Consider the following 20,765-nt stretch of genomic DNA (forward strand, 5'->3'; position numbering starts at 1 on the left):
CTCCAGTGTCCACCAGCACGTGCTGGGGGGGGGGGGGGGGACGGGGGGGGTGCAGAGAAGAGAGCATTGGACTCCACTATACTTCCCCTAAGTGCCTCTTCACCGGCTTGCTGCCCACCTCCCTTCCTCGGCTTCCTGTTCACAATGCTGAATTACAAGATCTAGGATGAGGTTCAGTTCTTTTTCTAGGCTTCAAGAAACTCCCTTTTAAAACTTCATGATTATGATCAGAAAAGGAAAAGTTCTAGTATCTACTTTAGGAAAACGCAGCCACAATGCTCTTCATTTTTTGGTTGCACGAGGCAGGAGAAGGAAACTTTTTTGTCCTACGTCATTGTCCTTAGGAGCATCTCACAGAAGCAGACCTACTCTTGAACTGATCCCTCATGTCAAAACGTGGGTGTAATATAAATGCACCCCTGACAAAGCAAGAGTAAGTATCAATGCGGCCATTAGAAATATTAATAGCAAAAAGGCAATTAAGCACCCAATTGTCGTTATCCTGGGCACCTATGCTTATAACTGGATGTGTCTACCAAATTGGGGGTAAAAGGTCAGGGAGCAGGGAGTTAGACATGAAAAGGCCATCCAGTGAATGTCACCTCTTGGTCGACCAGGATGGCTGGCAAGGGCTTATTTTAGGTGGGAGAAAGCCTGTGGTTCCCCAAACAACTGTAACCTAACCAGTAACATATATAGTATATTATGACATGAAAGTTGACACCACATACAGAAATACTAAATAGTACATATGCTCAAGGGGTACAAGTTATAGTTGCTAGGGGAGCTGTAAGTTCCAAACGGCCATAAAAATGAAGTAAGAACCACCTGAACAGCCTTGGATCATGTCTTTACGGAAACCCTATGCATTCGCACGCTTGACAAATCTTTATTGAGCGCCTACTATGTGTAAAGTGTTGTGTTAGAGGCTGTGGCAAAATATGGCCCCTGCCTCAAATAGCTTATAAGGAAATATATCCACTGGGACATACAGTTCTACAAAGAACGGGGAATTCTTTCCTGTGGCTAGACAGCAGAAACTTTTCACAATATTCTTCAAATGTCATGTGGAGAAGTCTGTAAAGCAGAAATGTTATTAGAATCGACCCCCCAATGCCCACTACTTCAACTCCAGCTAAGTTTCCTATAGCTAACCCTCTAATGCCCGTTACTTGGCTTTCTACTATTGGTTCTTTAAGCTTAATAGTCTACCTTTCTTCCCTTGCTCCCTTCTAGCTTACCTTTAAGCATGTAACACAATTAACATCAAAACACACGTATTGCTTAAATTTTTCTCACATTCCCCTTGCATTAAAAGTACTTTACAGAGCGCATCAATGTTCATTATACATGTTCAGATCTTCCAATGTATTTCTATGTATCCCATGAAATCTCACTAAATATCATAATATCCCTATGTCTAGATACAGGTATGCTTTTTAAACACAAGGCATATTATATATAATGTAAGCTCCTTCTCTCCTTGGAAGTTGGCTACAACCCCCATTTTCCTGAGTTGTTAAAATTCACTCTAGCACACCCTAATCACTTAAGACAGCTCAAGCTAGTATGTACCTCATGAAGAATATGGGAGAAAATTCCTTCCCTGACTCCTAACCTCAGGAAGTTTCAGGGTCTACGCGATGTCACAGGTAATTTATTAACTGGGATGAGTAGTAGAGCAATAATAACTACATACATTGCTCACGTGATTGTTTGGGGTGGGGGTGAGGAGTTGGCAGAGGTGGAGAGGGAGAGGGAGGAGGAAAAAAGAAAAGACTTAATCATTATAAAAATGGACAGAGAAAATAGGATATGAAGGTAATTTTGCAAAGAACAATCTCTGTTTTGCACATTTTTCTAAACCAATAAGATATGATTCGGGACCAATCTGAAGCCTAAAAGCTGTGACATGATGCCTAGAGAATAGAGTCTTTCTCACCCCAGTTTGGCTGCTTGGTATTGGTCCAATCATTTCATGTCTTTGAGCAACATAAGGGTCTTGGGTCAGTTGGACTCGAAGACCTCTTTCCTCTACAACTTCTATAACCATATGAAATGTATACTTCTCCAGAGGAAGACCTTATTAATTCTGCTCACATGTATTCATACCTGTTGTCAGTGCCATAATAGCTGGAACCTTGTATCCCCAGAGCCTAAAAACTCACCTAACAAATACCCTAAAATATTTATTGGATGACTGAATTGCTTTCACTATCTGCAATACATTTGTGTTCAATGGGTCTAGGTTTAAGGCTCTAGGCTTAGTGCTGGTACCAAAGTGATATGGAGTGGAGAAACCCTTTGAGGTTATCACCAAAGGGGAAATAGAACACAACATTTACAGTAATTCCAATACAAAGCAGGAGGTGGATGCCAAAAGGAGGCACAACATGATCTGAAGGTTTGGATACTTAGGCCAATGGGTAAAGGCTTCCTGGAAGGAGTTGTCTTTCGGAGTTTTGATAAACAGAAATTGTAGTGGAAAGTCAAAGACATGGAGGAAAGATATTTGAGGAAAGGGAATAGTCTAGTTCACCTAGACTAGACGTTAGAGTCTGAATAGGAGCAGGAAGGAACACAATCAACCTGAAAACAGGGTGGGGTTCCCATGACCTCATCACCAAGCCTTTGAACCATGGAATGTTCCAGATGGAGAAGAGTACACTCAGAGCTGTGTCATCAATAAATTAACCAGTAACTGGCTTAATAGTGGATTTCACACCTCAAGGCTTTCACTGAGGCACCAGGAGCCACCATGGGGGGCAAAGTCAGCCACAGAGCAGGTGGGAATCAGGGTTCCTCCCCAACTTCCGCAGGAGCTCCACTACCTTTGTCTGCTCTACATTTAGGGCTTTCATGTAAAATTTATTTGAAAGTAGAAAGGTTTGAAGGCCACTGATGTGGAACGGAGAGACTGGAGGGTGGTTGTTAGTTCAGTAGTCCAGGTGAGAGGAACAAAAATCTAAAAGAGAGGGTGGAAGCAAGAATAGACAAAAAGATTTCCAACCCAAGTAGATCCCATGAGTTCCATCCATTCATTAAATGCGGGAGGTGAAAGAGAGGGAGGAACCGAGGTGAATAGAAGGCTGTGATATCCTTTGCGGAAATGAGCAGGTCAAGAGGGCCAAACCTAGTCAGACTGCTTGAGTTTGAATCCCAGCTCTGCTACTTGCTTCTGCTCAGACCGATACCCATGTAAAGTTAAGAACACTGTCTGGCACACAGTAGGATTTTAATAAGTGCTCATCATTACACTTGTAGGTGGAATGGGTTTGTGGGAAAGATGTGTTTAGGATCCAACATGATGCCGGTAAGGGGGGAAACCAAGTATCCAGGTAGATATGGTCAAAAAGGTGGTCAGGGCTGGAAGCAGATTTGAGAGTAGATATGTAGAGAAATGCTAGTAGAAGTTACTGAAGGTGATGGGCATACAGAAGAAGACAGAAGACAACCCAGGATGGAACCTTGGGGAATGCCTGTTTCTGGAGAGGAGACAATAAGCAGCAAGCTAAATAGAAGAGAGATAAGAAAGTTAGCAGTGTCGGGTTGGGGTCAAGAAAGCCAAGTAGCTAAGGAGCTTCAAGAAGTGTGGTCAGCAATATCACCCCCAAAAGACAAAGGTGAAGAGGCACGTCCATTTCCTCCAAGGAAACTTCCAGTAGAGAGGGACCAGACAAGAAGTTGCCAATGGATGACAATCGTAAAAACAGTGAAGGCACAGTAATGTTTTCTGTGCACCAGGCACTGCGCTTCATTCTTCGTATGAATGATCTTATTGAATCCTCCAAGTGATTCTCTGGGGTGGCCTTTTCACCACCCCCACCCCACTGTTCAAAAGCTGACTCCTAGAGAGGCCAAGAAAGTTGTCCAAGGTGTGAAGGGTGAAGAGCCTCGCATTCCAAGTCTTGCATTCCCATATCTCAGCCTTTTCTCCTAACCACTCGGCAATATCGTGAGAAGAAACAAATGGCTTCACGGGGAGAGACAAGTTCCAGACGCGAAATTCTTGGAAGTCAGCCGCCTCTTAAATAATATTTTAGTATTTTTGAGTAGGAGGAAAAAAATCACTTGAGGCCCAATGTTTCAATTTTCTAATGAAATAGCTCTTGCTTCTATGTTCTAGTAACACCTAGAACAAATACAGTCGTGGAATCCCAAGGAACCTCTGGGAAGCAACTCGATAGTTTCAATGCCTTTTTAAATACAAGTAATTGAGGCACAAAGATATCAAGATGCTACCCAACGAGCTACAGGGAAGGAATCTCATAAATTAAGCTTCAGATTCTGTAACTAAGATCTGTGCTAGTTTGTGCCTTTCCAAGGATTTCCCGAGAGGAATCCCTGTGGAGGGCTCCCCAAGAGGATCCATCTGGCCTCTGGTGTCAGCAGCAGGGAGGGGAGCCTGAGCCCAGGAGTGAGGGGATCACACTAGTTGGGAGGGCTTCTCTGGGGGCTCAGGTGGGCCAGGCGCTGGGGCACAGGGAGCAGAGGAGAAGCGGGATGGAGGGGCCCAGCCAGGGCGGGGATAGCTGGGCGAAGGGCAAAAGAGAGGCCAGCCTGCTTCTCTGACCACAGCATCCTTCTTCCCCAGGGGGGCAGGTGACCCGACCCTCTCACCTCCCAGGCCTGCTGGGGATGCCCTGGGCCCTGAGGGGCAGGCCCCCCGTCCTCTCCCTTCTGCACTCAGATGCTGCTGGCAGCTGCATCTCCTGGTTTACACTCCCTTCTCTCTCCCCCACCCTCTCCTCCCCCTTCCCTGCAACCTGCCAGCTGCCAGTCCTCCCCACTCCCCCCACTGGGGCCCTGTACCCCGCCCCCACCTTTTCCCATTTCCAGGTGTCGTTCCCCGATCATCCTGCAGGGGGCGCTCTGCAAGAGCCCCCGTTCTTTCAGGAAGGGATGACTTGGCGATGGATTCCAAATCACCAATAAAGGAAAATGGAGACTAAGGAAGAGCTGGCACTAACATACTCGATGGGCCTGCCTGTTTATTAGCCTCAGATACTTTGAATTCCAGATGACCAAAACGTTTGTTCAGCCAAGCAGACATATTATTTTTAGGAGAGACAAAAAAGATGAATATTACCAGAGAAAGAACGGAGTTAGATGTTACCCCCACCCCCACCCCAGGAGCATGTTGCTCCTCTTGTGCATGAAGAGGCCTGATGCTCCGAAACATGCACTCAAGCACCCGACTCTTCCTCTTTCATGGAATTCCACGCTTTCAGATCAAACCTGAAGGTTTCACAAGCTCTGACCTCTTGTGAGAAAAACAGTGGGAAGGTTTTCTATGTGGAAAGACCCTTGACTCATAGGTGGGTCCCTAGGTGTGTGTAAAGTCCTGAAATTCAAATATCAGTGTTGTTCAGTCTCACCTGAGATGCTGGGCAAACTTTCCATTAGGTTGTTTTTGGAACTATCAGCCTAAACCTGCAGCCCCTGAAAAATCCCCATTTTGCCCTTTGAGATTATTCCTGACATTTTCATGGTTTTCTTTTTAGATATCATTCATATTTTATAACATTACAGAATTCTAATTTGAAACTCGTGTTTTTTGCACCATACTCATCCAAACAATCAACACTTCATTTTGTCCTGATCTTGTAAAACTCTTTCTTTTTTCTCCCTCTAACTAGGCCTATATTTCTTTTCCCTCAATTTAAATGCAGAATACCAATACTTATTTCATTAAAATAAGAATATATATACACACATAGATACATATATATTCCCTTCATTATGATGTTTAAAATTCAGCATGAAAACCAAGAAAAAATTAAATGTCAAATGTTCAGATATTGCTATTTGCTTATCTCACAGAAATATAAATTATAAAACAGTTCATTAACATAACTGTACTTGTGCATTATTTTGAGAACATTTTATTCAAGAATCAACTAGACTAGTCTAAATTCATGCCTCTGTTTTCTAGGTACCATCATCATCTCTTCATTCATTATGTCACTTATTCATTAACTTTTTCAATTTCTAAGTACACATGTAGCTGCCAATTTCACAGGATATTCTGTGACTCTTTGTATTAAAAGTTTTAAAACACGATTTGAATAATCCATATCCTGCACTGTGGAGAGATGGAAATTATTCACAATTGATTTGTGTTGCATAAAACATTGCTAAAGTGAGGAGGAATACAAGCTTTCCACCCAGAGTAATATCTTAAGGGACATGTTTAGAGGTGGCAAAGTGTTAGAACAGATTTGTTCTTACCACTAAAAAAATATAAGAATATTTTCATGAAACCCCTGAAAATGATGACATCAGATTTATGAGATGTCCCTTAGCTGTATTGTTCTGGCCATGTCTTATTTATTTGATCCACATACAACCTCACAGCCAGTTAATATGAACTTCTGAAACACAAATTCTACGTCCTCATTTTCTCACTCCTCTTTGTCTTTTTTTTTTTAAAGTAACATATAGTGTATTATTCGTTTCAGGGTAGAGTCCCTGATTCGTCAGTTGCGTGTAACACCCAGCGCTCATTTTATCACGTGCCTTCCTTAATGCCCATCACCCAGTCACCCTATCCCCCACCCCTCCCCTCCAGCAACCATCAGTTTGTTTCCTATGATTAAGAGTCTCTTATGGTTTGTCTCCTTCTCTTTGTCTTTTAAGTCTGCTAAGTAAGACCTTGCATCCCTCCTTTTTTTTTTTTTCAAGATTCAACATTAAGATATGCCCAAAATAAGCCTTCACTGGATATCATGGGGATGCTTGCTTAAGTTGAACACAATATGAAATTTGGATAAGAAATTGCGGGAGAGGAAACCACTTTCCTTTTAGACATCAATATGAAAATGGAAAATAATAATTTTCAAGTCCCGTTTACATATTCTAAGATAATACTAGTAGCACAACCCCCACACACACAAAATCCCCAAACAAGGAATTTTGAAAGGGAACTAAATGGAGCAAAGGCAACTCGAGAATTCAAAACCATTTGAGAAGTGCATTCCATTGAGATAGAAAAAAGGGTGACAGCTGCTGCACAGGAAGCATTTTGAAGCAGGTACCTAGTGCCCAGACATGCCAGCAGAGACCTCTAGAAAGACTTAAGAGTTGTGGACAGTAAGGGGCAGGGGAGCATAGGATGGTGAGTATAAAGAGGACAGACCTCTGAGTCTCTAGCAACTCCATCAATCAGTTCTAACATGGTGATGGGCCAATTTCAGAGAAAGAAAGATGGAAGCCAGGAAGGAAGGGAGGAAAGGAGGGGGGAGAGGGAGAGAAAGAGTTAGGGATGGAAGAGCAGCGGAGGAAAGGAAAGGAGGCATTTCTGCACGGGTCTAAACTGAAAAGACAAACTCCTAGGAACTTATTTTTTCCAAACCCCTTTGTTTGGTTTCTCAGTCTGACAAGACCTCCAATAAAATTACAGCAATATCACCCATTTTCTGCAAAAATAGGCAAGACAATTTCCCAGAAAAAAGGATGTGGTGGGGGGGACGCTGATCCCTCGCCTCGTGTTTTCACGTAAGTGGACTTCTCACCCACAAGGGGAGAAATCCCGTATCATGTTGGTGGGTGACAGGAGTCTGATACCTATGGTCCTCCACATCCATAAGGAATTTGATTTTCTTCCCTCTAGACCCCACTCCCCGTAGGAGGCAGAAATACTGAATAAATGGGTCTCTTCATCAGTCCCAAACTCTCCTTTGATGGGCTGTCAGTCCCAATATCAAAATGCAGGGTTACAGGCAATTAGCAGGCCCATCTGGCTGCAGAGGTAAAACCATATTTTTCAACAAGCTCTGTAACTAATAAAGAGAAAATAAGAATTAAAGAATCTTATTTAATGCCCATTAAAACCCCAATGAAAAATAAATAAATAAATAAAATAAAACCCCAATGAAAGAAATGAGCACATGAGGCACCTATTCATATTAGTATATAATCATAATTTTTCCTAATCTTAAATAATGGCTAGTGGATTTAGGGATACTCTTCTGTTCATTTGCTCGTAAACATAATTTGAACGCCTGTTCTGTGATGTGGTATTAACTTTTCAGGCTGATTTTATTTTATTTTTTTAAAGATTATTTATTTATTTATTTATTTATTCATTCATTCATTCATTCATTCATTCATGATAGACAGACAGACAGACAGAGAGGGAGAGACACAGGCAGAGGGAGAAGCAGGCTCCATGCACCGGGAGCCCGATGTGGGATTCGATCCCGGGTTTCTAAGATCGCGCCCCGGGCCAAAGGCAGGTGCCAAACCACTGAGCCACCCAGGGATCCCCTTCAGGCTGATTTTAACCAAATAACCAGGAGGTAGCATGGTCCCTCACCTTCAATGTTTCCCTTAGAACTCTCTAATAAAAATTTGGTCCAACTGAAAAGAGAAAAAAAAAAAAAGCCTTCAAGAAATATGTAAGGAAGAGAGGTATGAATAGGTGAGAAGTCTTCCAAAATGTTCATGCACAAAATCTTCAGCTCATAATCCTCATCTACCTTCTCTTTTTTTAAAATTTGTTTATTTATTTATTTTTTACCTTCTCGAATTCCAGCAGACACCTCACATTTTCTGTGAGTGACCCATGGTCAGATCTGACTTGCCTTGGACTTATTTGTAGCCATCACCATCATCTTACCCTGCCAAGATGAATGTGCAACAATTATGGATTTGTGGATTTATCCTGTGCTAGATCCACTGGGTAAAAATAGGAGAGAAAGGGTGAGAGCCAAAGATACATAATATTCATTAATATTCTTTTGAATATTAATTCAAGAGAATTAAGTTACTATTAGGGCTTCTATCTGACACTGTCCATGGAAGGGAAACATCCTAACAATGTTAACATCTTGATATTCAGAACTCTGGTCGATTTGATTAGCCTAATGTAGGCATGTAGGAAAGTGAGTTTGTCACCAACATCATGGTGACGGCCAAACCACCCTCCAGGCTGGTGTGCTCTGAATTTGGCACAGGAAAAGATGGAACATCTCCCTGGACCATCTTCTTGTTGCTGTTTTTCAGGCAGCACTGGGTGTTCCTGTTTCTAACTCACCAGAGCCAAGGGTAGTCCACAGTTTAAGAAATAGACAAGGAAGTGAAGTTTTAAAACATGGACATGTCCCTCAAAGTTGCACTAAATGAGGCTTGGATGAGAAGTGAGCCCACAGCATCTTGTGGACTCCACTGTTGGGCATACCCCTCACTTGTACTCCCTCTGCACAAGCTTAACCTAATGTCTCCCACTGCTGGGCCCTGGTAGGAGGAGTTACCAAGGCTCGGCTCATCTGCCTGAACAACGACCATGTCTCCTTGATTCTGAGTGTTCATGGAGAGGAGGGGTGTAGGTCTCTAAGATGTGGAGGGTCAAGATAGAAGATATGTTCCACTACAGGAGATTACCAGCTCCAGGCAAACCCACTGTCTTTACCAAGTGTTCTGTTCACTTCTGTTGTTCCCAAGCAGTGAGTACTTTGTGAAAGACCGTGGTCATTCATTCCACCAAATCATCATCTTGTCTATACTAACCATGTATCTGTGGGTTCTAACCTAACTGAATCATGCACAAAGGTTAAAGAGATGTTTAAGCATAAACTCTACTTGGTCCTACATCCAAAACACACAAATGCAAACAGTATTAATGTTTTGTGAAAGTTTTAAACTACTGGGTAGGGAAAGATTTCTCCTTTCCAGCCCCACTACTGCCTCTAGGGTCATAAACATTGAAAAATGCCACTTGATGGGAAGCAATGTAATTGAAAATAGGCAGGGTAGAAGATCCTCTTTATTTACCTCAGTTTCAAAAAAGATGAAACTGATGTAGGAGAAATGCCACAATATCATTAAAAGTTTTCCAGAATTTGAGTTAAGAAACATCCCCTTAACTTGACGGGATGAGCACTGGGTGTTATGCTATATGTTAGCAAATTGAACTCCAATTAAAAAAATTTTTTTAATGATATTAAATGTCAACAAAATTTTTAAAAATTAAAAAAAGAAACATCCCCTTAGTAGAATCACTGGTTTCCCACCACCATAATCTTAATTATAGCAATATAATTAGTTTATAAAAATTAGATTAGAAGAGCCAATGCACATTTGTCTGGAATTTAGTTGAGCTGGGTTTTGTTTTTATTTTTCTGTTTGGGGGAGGTGCCTTTTGGTTTTGTTCTTGTTTTTTTGTGAGAGAGAGAGAGCAAGCCAAGGAAGGGCAAAAGGAGAGGGAGAGACCTAATCTTAAGCAGGCTCCACACTCAGTGAAGAGCCCAACACAGGGCTTTATTTCACAACCCTAAGATCATGACCTGAGCCTAAATCAACAGTGGGATGCTTAACCAACTGAGCCACCCAGGGACCCCTAGAATTTAGTTGAGTTTTTATGAAGAATGAACAGAGAAAGCAAGGTCATCATACAAATTTAGCTCACTGATTTCAAATGCAAATAAGAATGTTAACCAGTTAAAAAACAGATAGATAGATAGATAGATAGATAGATAGATAGATAGATAGATAGATAATAGAATGTTATTCAGCTAAAAGATAAAAACATGAGTTTTTGAGATTATTAATCTCAAATTGTCAGGACTATTATAAAATGTAAACTTGTTTTCTAGTTTATATATTTATAACATTTTACATATGATATAGTATCATATCATACAAATTCGTTTTTAAAATTTTCAAATCCTCCCTGAAACTGTCTATGGGAATCTAGTTCCTCATACACACAGAGCAGTGCCCATTGTCACTCTGTTTAAGATCTGTTGGGTCTGGGAGTGCCTGGGTGGCTCAGTGGTTGAGCATCTGCCTTCGGCTCAGGGTGTGACCCTGGGTCCTGGGATCGAGTCCCACATCGGGGTCTCTGCCTGGAGCCTGCTTCTCCCTCTGCCTGTGTCTCTGCCTCTCTCTCTGTGTGTCTCTCATGAATAAATAAATAAAATCTTTAAAAAAAAAAAAGATCTGTGTAGTCCCTGGTCTGAAGGCACATCTCCTGGAGCACTAAACAGATGGAGGCCAGGGTGACTTCTTGTTTAGTTGCAGCAACTGTTTCTATGGAAGCCTACAGGGAGCACCAATTTGCCCTTCCATCCTTCCATTCATCATCTCTTCTGCTGTTCTATATATTATAAAAGGATTATTTCTCAAACCACCATGTACAGCCCAATTACAACAGGTAATGATAGCAACAATAAAGTTCATGTATAGGAAACGAGCAAGTCATTTCTGTGATTTTGTGTGTGATTAAAGTCTTCACCATCCTTAGTTCAAATTCCAGCTTTGTCATTTACTGTCCATGTGTCACTTCCTCAGTCACCTAGTCAGTAAATTGTAAATAATAACAGTAATTACCTCACAAAGATATCACAAGGGTTAAAGTAGGTTTATAATGTTCCCAGCACCTGGTTAAGCGCTTATTAATTGGTAGATTATTATCAGCGTCATTATTTTTTAAGATGACTAAATATCTAGCTCTCTTCTGGATAAACAACATTATTAAACGTTAACTTAGATGTTCAACATAGCTTACAAGAGCCAAGATTTCCACTGAAACATACGTACACACACACCATGAATACCAGACTAACTCCAAACTTTGCTGTGGATTTATGAGTGTGTGTGCACATGTGCATGTACATGCATTAGTTGGGGTGACTGTGTAATCTTCATTGTCTCATTTTATTATTTAAGATAACATTCCAAAAAATATATAAAATAACATTCATTCAATTTAAGAGGCCCTGTGATAGACTGCATTGAAATTATCTGTAAAGCTTCTTCCAAATACAAATATCCAGACCCCACCCAGATAAATTGAATCAGAATTTCTGTGGGGCACGTGGGTGGCTCAGTCAGTTAAGTACCAGCACTCTTGATTTTGGCTCAGGTCATGATCTCGGGGTCCTAGGACGGAGCCCCACATGGGGTTCCACACCTAGCAGGGAATCTGCTTGAGATTGTCTCTCCCCCTCTCCTGCTGACCCTTCTTTCTCTCGCTCTGTCTCTCACTCACTGTAAAAAATAAATAAAATAAGTCTTAAAAAAAAGAAAAAGAATTTCTGGAGATGAGTCCTGCATGCCTGTAGATTTTTCAAAGGTTGTTTCAGGTGGTTCTAATAGGTAGCCAGAGTTAAGAAGTGGTATAGAGGAAAACAGTGAACTCTTAGGATTTCTAGGTTTAAAACAAATTTCTTTTATGCACTAGCAATATGGCTATGAAGAAGATATATAACCTTTCTGAGCCAGTTTCTGCTTCCATAAAATGGGAATGATGATTGGCACCTAACCTCTTAGAGCTGTGGGTTGCAGATGACAGCAGTATCTGTAGTTTGTTCTTCGGAGCCAGTTTTGGGCTTCATGGGAAGGAACCAGCCACTTTGGGGTTTGTTCGTTTGTTTTTTTTTTTTTTAAGATTTTATTTATTTATTTGACAGAGAAAGAGAGAGAGCACAAGTAGGCAGAGTGGCAGGCAGAGGGAGAGGGAGAAGCAGACTCCCCACTGAGCAGGGAACGGGATGTGGGGCTTCATCCCAGGACCCTCAGATCATGACCTGAGCTGAAAGCAGACATTTAACCAACTGACTCCCCAGGTGTCCATGGAACCAGCTACTTTTAAACTTATAAATGAAGTATGATAGTTTCTTATCCAGGTTACTTGTCCCACTGTCTATAGAGAAGAAGGGAGAAGGAAGACATGTACACCTGCCCAACCAGCAGTTCCATGGAATCAGTTCTGGGAATCTGGACACCGAAAGATGTCACAGTTAGTTCACACTTCCATCTCTTATACAGATAAAGATTTCCTTACTACCCACTTCACTTTCTTATTAGTATGAGTGAGGTGATGCAGTTAAGATGAATGAGCAGAGACCTCTCCCAAAAGAAATCTAAAACGTAACTTTTCACACTCTCTTAAATATTTGAGGGGTATACGTTTAGCCCACCTTACCAAACCTCTAAATTAACTGAATTCAAGGGCTATGTCTGATTAGTTTTGATCCAACCCTTCTCCTGACTGCATTACTTAACCTATGAATCATGGTTGAAGGATTAGTCTGACAATATGAAATATAGGAAACAGGAATTTAACTGACATTAATTACCATGAATTTCTTCTGGTCTCTTTTTCACTAATCTAGGTATACTAACTGAATCATGCATTGGAAACATACATCTCTGTCAATTATCTTAATAAATAGCACTAAGACCCTTGTGAGAAAATAAGTTCTGCATTTTGTTCAGCTGAATTGGTGGAGTGAAACAAATAGAAGTTTTAAAGTCATAATATATCCTATTGAGAACTGGCTCCTTATGTCATTATCTCATATTCTTACTTCTTTATCACTAAATACAATGTTGTGATCTTTACTGGTATTTTCATTGGCTTGAGTGTTCAACCTAGAGATGATAAATATAGGGATGCCTGGGTGGCTCAGTGGTTGAGTGACTGCCTTTGGCTCAGGGCGTGATCCTGGAGTCCCGGGTTGAGTCCCCCATTGGGCTCTCTGCATGGAACCTGCTGCTTCCCCTGCCTGTGTCTCTGCCTCTCTCTCTCTCTCTCTCTCTCTCTCTCTGTGTCTCTCATGAATATATAAATAAAATATTTTAAAAAATGATTAAAATGATAAAATCTTTTTAAAAATGATAAATGTGGCATAAAGCTATCCTTCACATTTGACATTACTCATCATCTTCTCTTAGGAGAAACTACTTATGAGTTCTTTCGGTAAAGCAAACTCCCTTTGGAAGATTCTGGGATTTTTTTTTCTTGCTAAGAGAGATGAAACATCTCTATTTGTTAGTATAGAGACTAACTTATTTCTGAAAAGTAGATGCTCATCACGAGAGAACTGGTTATGTATTGCGGTGATCATTTTGCAATGCACGCAGATATTGAATCATTATGTTATACACTTGAAACTAATATAATGCTGTATGTCAATTATATCTCAATAAAGAAAGGAACTGGTTAAACAGGTTAGCATACATCCATAAGAGGGAATACTTTAGGAAAGGGTGGCAATCTATTCATAATAAGAGCTGTTCAATGTATGTTTTTTTAAAAGTGAAAGTTGTAGAATTCTGTATATAGTATGAATCTACTTGGGTTGTTTGAAGATTTTCTTTTTTTTTTTTAAGATTTTATTTATTTGTTCATGGGAGACACACAGAGAGAGGTAGAGACATGGCAGAGGGAGAAGCAGGCTCCATGAGGGAGCCTGATGCGGGACTCGATCCTGGGACTCCAGGATCATGCCCTGAGCATGAAGGCAGGCACTCAACCACTGAGCCACCCAGGCGTCCCGTTTGAAGACTTTCTATGCTTATACATGCATAGACAATTTCTGAAAGATACAATGAATTTTTGATAATGGTTATTTGTGGGGAGTGGGAGGATGGGTACTTGACTTTTCACTTCATATTCTCTTGCGTTGTTTGAAATTGTTTTTCATAAGCACATATTGCTTTTATAATTTGTTTAATAAAAAATTTAAGAAGACTCTAAGAGTCTACTATGTAACTCGCCTCAATCATCTGCATGTAATAATTGTGTTCATGTTCTGCAGATTTCAGGCAGATGCTCAACTCTTGGCCTGAACTAGCTATTTAACTCCCACTTGACGGAGAATGGTAGAAAGAGAGAGAACAATCCAGCTGATATATCTCAGCACTTGTAGAAAGTAGCTATAAAATAGAAGTATGTCGCAAAACAATACGCCCTTGTTTTCTGGAGGGCAATTACCTTACCCTGTAATGGTAATGCCATTATCATAATAATCATCCTTTTACAGTTTAGTGATCAACTATGTATTCAAATTTATACCGTAATCCTGATTTCTAGAAGTTACAAAGTATTTGTCCATTCTCGTGAACAACTTAGTTGAAAGGAAGAGTATTTTAAGCAAACACCTACTATAATCTTTTCATGTGTCCAAATTGAAAAGTTAAAATATTTTTATATTATTGCAAGTTAAATAAGCAAGTATTCCTAATATGTCTAGGATGTGAGTGCTTGTGCGTGCGTGTGTGTGTGTGTGTGTATGTGCACTTATTAGATTGCCTCATTTTCATTTTTTTTCCAAATACTTTAGTCCCTGGAAATCTATACATAGGATTTGTATGGGAAAAGTTTTCAAAAAAGAAAAACTTTAGTTCCCGAAACAAGTATTACCATCTTGCCATGAAACAAAGTATAACTGTCTTGGATTTGAGCAATAATGTGCATCTTTGCTCCCAGAAACCTTTTGAATAGTATTACAGATGCCTTTACATTCGCAACATTAGTAATACACTAAGAAAAACACCTCCAAAGGTATAAAAATTAACTCTGTTAAAGAGAGCTCTGAAACAGAGAAAATGAATACAGCCTGCGATATACTTTTCAGACCCTTGAACACCATCTGCTGATATGAACAGTGAAAAATTTTTCAAACTTGGGGTTCTTACCACACAGCCAAATTTCCACAAAATCTCCTCTTTCCCCAAATTCTGACCTGGGGCCTTTCATCCTACAATCACTTCTGCCTCCCGTTCAACCAGCATCTTGTCAAATCTGGCTGCAAGATTAAGTTTCCCGATTCAGAATTCAATATTGTAACCCTAAGGATATAAGATCCAAGCTGGAACATTCTGTTTTTTAAAAAAATGGATAAAATTGTTTCAGCCCAGAGACCACAGTTTGCTCTGACCATAATGATGAATCATCAGGGCTGACACTAAGTGAAATGAGTTTGAAGTTCTTGGCTTTATTCGTGCACGTTAAGCAGGGTTTTACATTTGCCCCGACTCTCAACCTTTTCTCCAAAAGGTTGAGAGTGCCTTGTTGGCTAGTATTATTTAAGGCTTACAAAATTAACTGGCTTTATCTAAAGCAGGTCTGGTCTGCTGGAGCCCAGGACTGTGTACCTGGCCCCATCCTTGCCTACGCTGGCATCCAATTTTGAAAAAATACAAGTGACCATTTAAGGAATATCTACTTTTTCCCCCCACATACCTTCAATATCAATTAGGATTTCTGATATCCACACTTCTCCGTCGGTGATGTGCCTCTCACTCTCAACAATAAAATATTGTATTAAAAAAAAATCCATACATGAATCCTGTACCGAAAACTAACTTCTCTGTAAATGGTTTACTTTGTTCTTATTAAGAGGAGTTTGTCTGAGTTCTGGTCAATGCAAAAAAAAAACAAAAAAAACAAAAAAAAAAAACAAAACAAAACACCATTTTACAATTATCTTTTAATTTAATCTTTTTAATGTAGGTCTGTTTCTGTAAGGTTTTAGGTGCCAGACATAGGTGTTTTCTTCTTAAAATACTTTCTGGTTATGATTATTCCTAAAAAATCAAAGTAGTAAACCATGCAGAGTCAACATCGTGTGAAGCACACGAAACACCCATTTGTGTAAGGCCGCTGTTCCTCAGCACCAAAGCCCTGCTTCAACTCTTGTAGCAAGTTCCCAAGATCAAGTGCTCCTTGATTTCGAAATTTGTGTTCCATGGCACAAGCAGTGGGGAGCTTTTCTTTTTCTTTTCTTCCTCCCCCCACCCCGCCCCTTTAGGCTTTATTTTAAAATTGTATTTGTCTCATCCTAAAGTAATTGTTTCACTCTTATTTCTGTGATCTGAAATCTCCAGGTGAGATGAAATCAGCTTGTAAAATAACTTCACCAAAATCCTGACTACAGAACCCGGTGTGTTGGAGAGTTTTCCTGCTATGATTCTGCTTCGGTTTTTTGGGTTTTTTTTGTTGTTTTTTTGTTTTTGTTTTTGTTTTGCTGCAGGTCTCGCCTCTCTTTCCAGTGCCCTTTGCTGCCTGGGCAGCCCACAAGGCTTCACTTTGCACTTATTACTCATCAAACTGACGCTGGATTACAGTGGGAAAGAGCAAAAGCTGAAGGCAGAAACGACAGATGAAGGAAGAAAGCAAAATACCAGCGCGATGCCTCTGAGTTCTCATTGCCTTTTCGTTTACTCAAGGCCTGGACACATTTATTTGCATCTCTGACCTTAGGGGGTGGGAGCAGGATGGAAATGGTTTGGGCATCTCTTCCCACTGAAAGAATCCACCTCCTGGCCCAGCAGTGGGGCTGAAAATTGGTGAAATTTCGTATATTCTGCTGATCTTTGATTTTTTTTTCTCCTTGAGCTTCTGGTTAGAAAAAAAATGTGGCTGAAGGGAACAGGGTTGCAGTTCACCCGGAATCAGTACCAAGTATCAATAGCTAATCTCTTGTCTTTTAAAGAAAGAGTCCTTCCTATCATGGGGTTTTTTAAAGCTAGTGATAAAACAAAAAGCTATTTTCTGAAACCAACCAAATTGAAAAATACCTGTTTTCAAACCTCGAGACTTCAAACCTTTAGTAGACATAATCAGGGATGTTTTCAATGATTTCGCTCTTCCTGATGTACAATAGTTTTATAATCAGAAGTGGTAGCCCTGAAATAATAATATGGTCATTTATAGCCCTATAGCTAGAGTAAAGAAAAGAACACAAACGTAGGGCAAACCAGGAAGGAATTCATCAGATGAAAATTAGGCAGTTTTCACCATAATTGACTCCCATTGTAGAACTGGGAAGAGCAAGACAATATTAGAAAAGCAAAATGAATCCCAGTGAAATGTAATGACAGCTTCTCAGAGCTCCTTCCTCCATCCAGGGTTCCGAAGAGTGTGTAGAAAGTACCACTGGTACAAATTTTGACTATAATTTTGGACCAGCTCAAGACATGGCTCAACAGAGTATTGACATGTGATCCCAGAACAAGGTTTGACCGGGTAATTTACTTTCTTGTACATATGTTTCATTGGCCCCAGTCTCCCAGGAAAAAAAAAAAAAAAAAAAAAAAGGAAGGGAGGGACCGAGAAAGCAAAGCAAGAATGTGAATGAAGGCAGTGAAATTATGGCGAGAGCAGCTACTGTCTCCCAGGTCCAGTCACAACATACAAATGAATCTAAACGCTGTATATTTAAATTTTCTGTTACTGTTCATATTATAGCCACTATTTATCTTGTGGCCCATTTTTCTTCAGGTCTGATCCTTTGATATTTGCATTTTATTTCACAACCTGACTTTTTTTACTCCATCAAGCGTTAGGGGAAAAAAAGCAACAGCTTACGCAATACCACAGTGCAAGGGAAGGCGGAGCTTCTCAGTATTTGCAGACATGTTATTAAATTCTAATTCTGGCAAACAACAAAGAGGAAAACAGAAAGAGGCTTTCAACTGGATGGTAAAATGCAGTTTGCGTGACACCGTTGACCGTCAACGACAGGATGCCTTCTTTCACTCACCTCCCAAACAAGTACTACGGATCTGATACTCAGGAAACATTACATTCAAACTTTGCTTTCGTAAGTATTTGTACTGGAATATTCTAGCAACCTCTCTCCATATCCTAGAGATGTGAATTCAAAAAATTTTCTTTTAAATAAATTTTTTTAAAGATTTTATTTATTTATCATGAGAGACGTAGAGAGAGAGGCAGAGACACAGACAGACGGAGAAGCAGGCTCTGTGCAGGGAGATGGATGTGGGACTCCATCCCAGGACTCTGGGATCATGCCCTGAGCCAAAGGCGCAACCACTGAGCCACCCAGGTGTCCCAACTCTAAATTCTTAAACACCAAGTCTATACTTGAAGAGAGAGAGAGTTTCATTAAGTCATCTTAGAAATAGAAAAGAAAGTGGTTTCCAGACCAGCTTTCAGGTGGTTTAGTATTAGTATGGGCATGATTGTATAGCATCACTACTATATTGAGGCATTGTTACTTTGCTGGACAAAACTGGCTTTACAATTTAAACACTGCTCAGGTAACACACCGAACTTCAATGCAAAAATATTTGAAAGGTTATAAAAATTGAGTTAATCCAAAGAATATAAAAAGCTAAGACCAACTCTCCTCTAAGTATGAGTGGAGTATTGGCTCAGTTGGAAATACGTAGTACAGATTCAATTCCATACAAAAGGAATACTGGCACCATTTTGAATTTCAGAAAGAATAATCCTTCATTATTTTGTATTTTTCTAGTTTACTCTTCACCTGGAATACCCCGGAAAAAAAGTATTTGCAATTAAACCCAAACAACAATCTCACAGTCCTAAAGCGTATCAATTCGTTGAAGTGGTGTGCTGGCTTCGTAGGAAAAGGGCATCCACACCTCCAAAAATGAGTTCCCAGAGCACACTTAGAGCAATATATAAGTTATGCTTGGCATGTGTAAAACAAGGTTGGATTAGCCTCAAGTTTAAGTTTTCTATAAAGGGCATGAAAATCAGTCAAAAGGGGCTGAGAACAATAGGCAAGTGTACTATTTACACACCACTGGCATCCCTTTTCTCTGGGCCACCTCCATTTCACATCAGCCTGAGTATGTATGTACTAGTTAAACATATTGTCCTTAGAGCCATGTTGAGTACTTTGGGGAACAGGAAGGGTACAAATAAAGTCACATGCAAAATTATTTTACTACTAGAACAACGAAATCTTTTTGTATTTTAAAATCTTCATATGAGGGGCACCTGGATGGCTCAGTGGTGGACCGTCTGCCTTCAGCTCAGGGTGTGATCCTGGGGTCCTGGGATCGAGTCCCAAATTGGGCTCCCCGCACAGGGCCTGCTTCTCCCTCTGCCTATGCCTTTGCCTCTCTCTCTGTGTCTCTCATGAATAAATAAATAAAATCTTTTAACAAATAAATAAAATCTTCATAGGAGAAAACACGCCAAATGCACCAAGCCAAATGCACCAAGTTCTTGGCACTTGCCCTCTGAGCCATTAGCGCACACACTCGAGCCCTATCTCAAACAACTACATTCACCTTCTAACATGTCACTTTTCAACACTTTAAATTGTCTAAATTTACCTCAAAAAAAAAAAAGACCCATTTTACTGATAAGGAAAATTGTAAAAGCTTTTGGATGCACTTCCATTCCTACTAAGCATGGTTTCTCCACTCTTCCACTGATCTCTTAGCCATGTCCACTGGAAGTGTATCCATGAGCACTTTTACCCAGCTATGTCTCTCCCATTCCTAGCAAATTCTTAGATATGCTTGATAAATATTTTTATCTAATTTGCCTCATCTGTTGTTTTTATTAACAACTAATTTAATATCCTCTCTTCTGTAATATCTGCAGAAGCTAGTATAAGGAAACGTGCAGCCAGCCCAGACCCTCAGGCCTGCGCATCAAGATGGCAGGCTGGCCAAGGGTCCTCTGGGGACAGCAGCGCCAGAAGGAGGATTGGACACGGTGACCCGTCTGCATGAGATGAGGAAAAAAACAACAACAACCAACAACCAGGAGGTCTGTAATACTGATGAACTAATCTGTCACTCACCAGCTCAGGTCTGCAAAAAAGAAAAAAAAAAATGTAGTAAACATTTAATGACCATGAGAGGTGGAAATAAGAGTCTTCATTTTTACATGATATGAAAACCCATGGCTCAGAACCTGCTTAACTGTTTAATTTGAGTTGATTTGAAAAATCATCAGAAGGCAAGAATCCACCCTATAGTTCAAAGGGCTAGGAAGCGTGCTACAAATAACTATCAAAAATCCAGTTGATTTCCAAGAATTATATGAATGAACCAAGTTTCTTGATCTCGATATCCTAGGCAGGGAGTTTGTTCTTAAGTACTAGACTGCTTAATTGCTTGCTTGGGGGAGAGAAAATCCTGGGGGAAAGACATTTATGAGTAATATCTGCTCTATGGAGCCAGTACACTCTCCCGAGCTGGATCATGGCCAGCAATACAGAAAAGTCTACTCTTCCCCTCCAGTG

The 20,765-nt window shown here is 40.4% G+C and overlaps 2 long non-coding RNA genes across 3 annotated transcripts in view; one reads left to right on the top strand and one right to left on the bottom strand.

The window, feature by feature from the left end:
• Positions 1 to 20,765, bottom strand: part of LOC111090880 — a 29,438-nt gene that overhangs the window by 5,499 nt on the left and 3,174 nt on the right. The gene's annotated exons all lie outside the window — the stretch shown is intronic.
• Positions 92 to 20,375, top strand: LOC111090881. Of its 2 annotated transcripts, none has more exons than XR_005373127.1 (3): positions 92 to 433; positions 16,618 to 18,335; positions 20,120 to 20,375. It is a non-coding gene; the product is annotated as an uncharacterized LOC111090881 (long non-coding RNA). The 2 variants fall into 2 exon arrangements; XR_005373128.1 differs by having other exon boundaries at positions 16,764 to 18,335.

The sequence above is a fragment of the Canis lupus genome, chromosome 18 (assembly GCF_011100685.1).
Source record: "Canis lupus familiaris isolate Mischka breed German Shepherd chromosome 18, alternate assembly UU_Cfam_GSD_1.0, whole genome shotgun sequence".
Classification (NCBI taxonomy): Eukaryota; Metazoa; Chordata; class Mammalia; order Carnivora; family Canidae; genus Canis; species Canis lupus.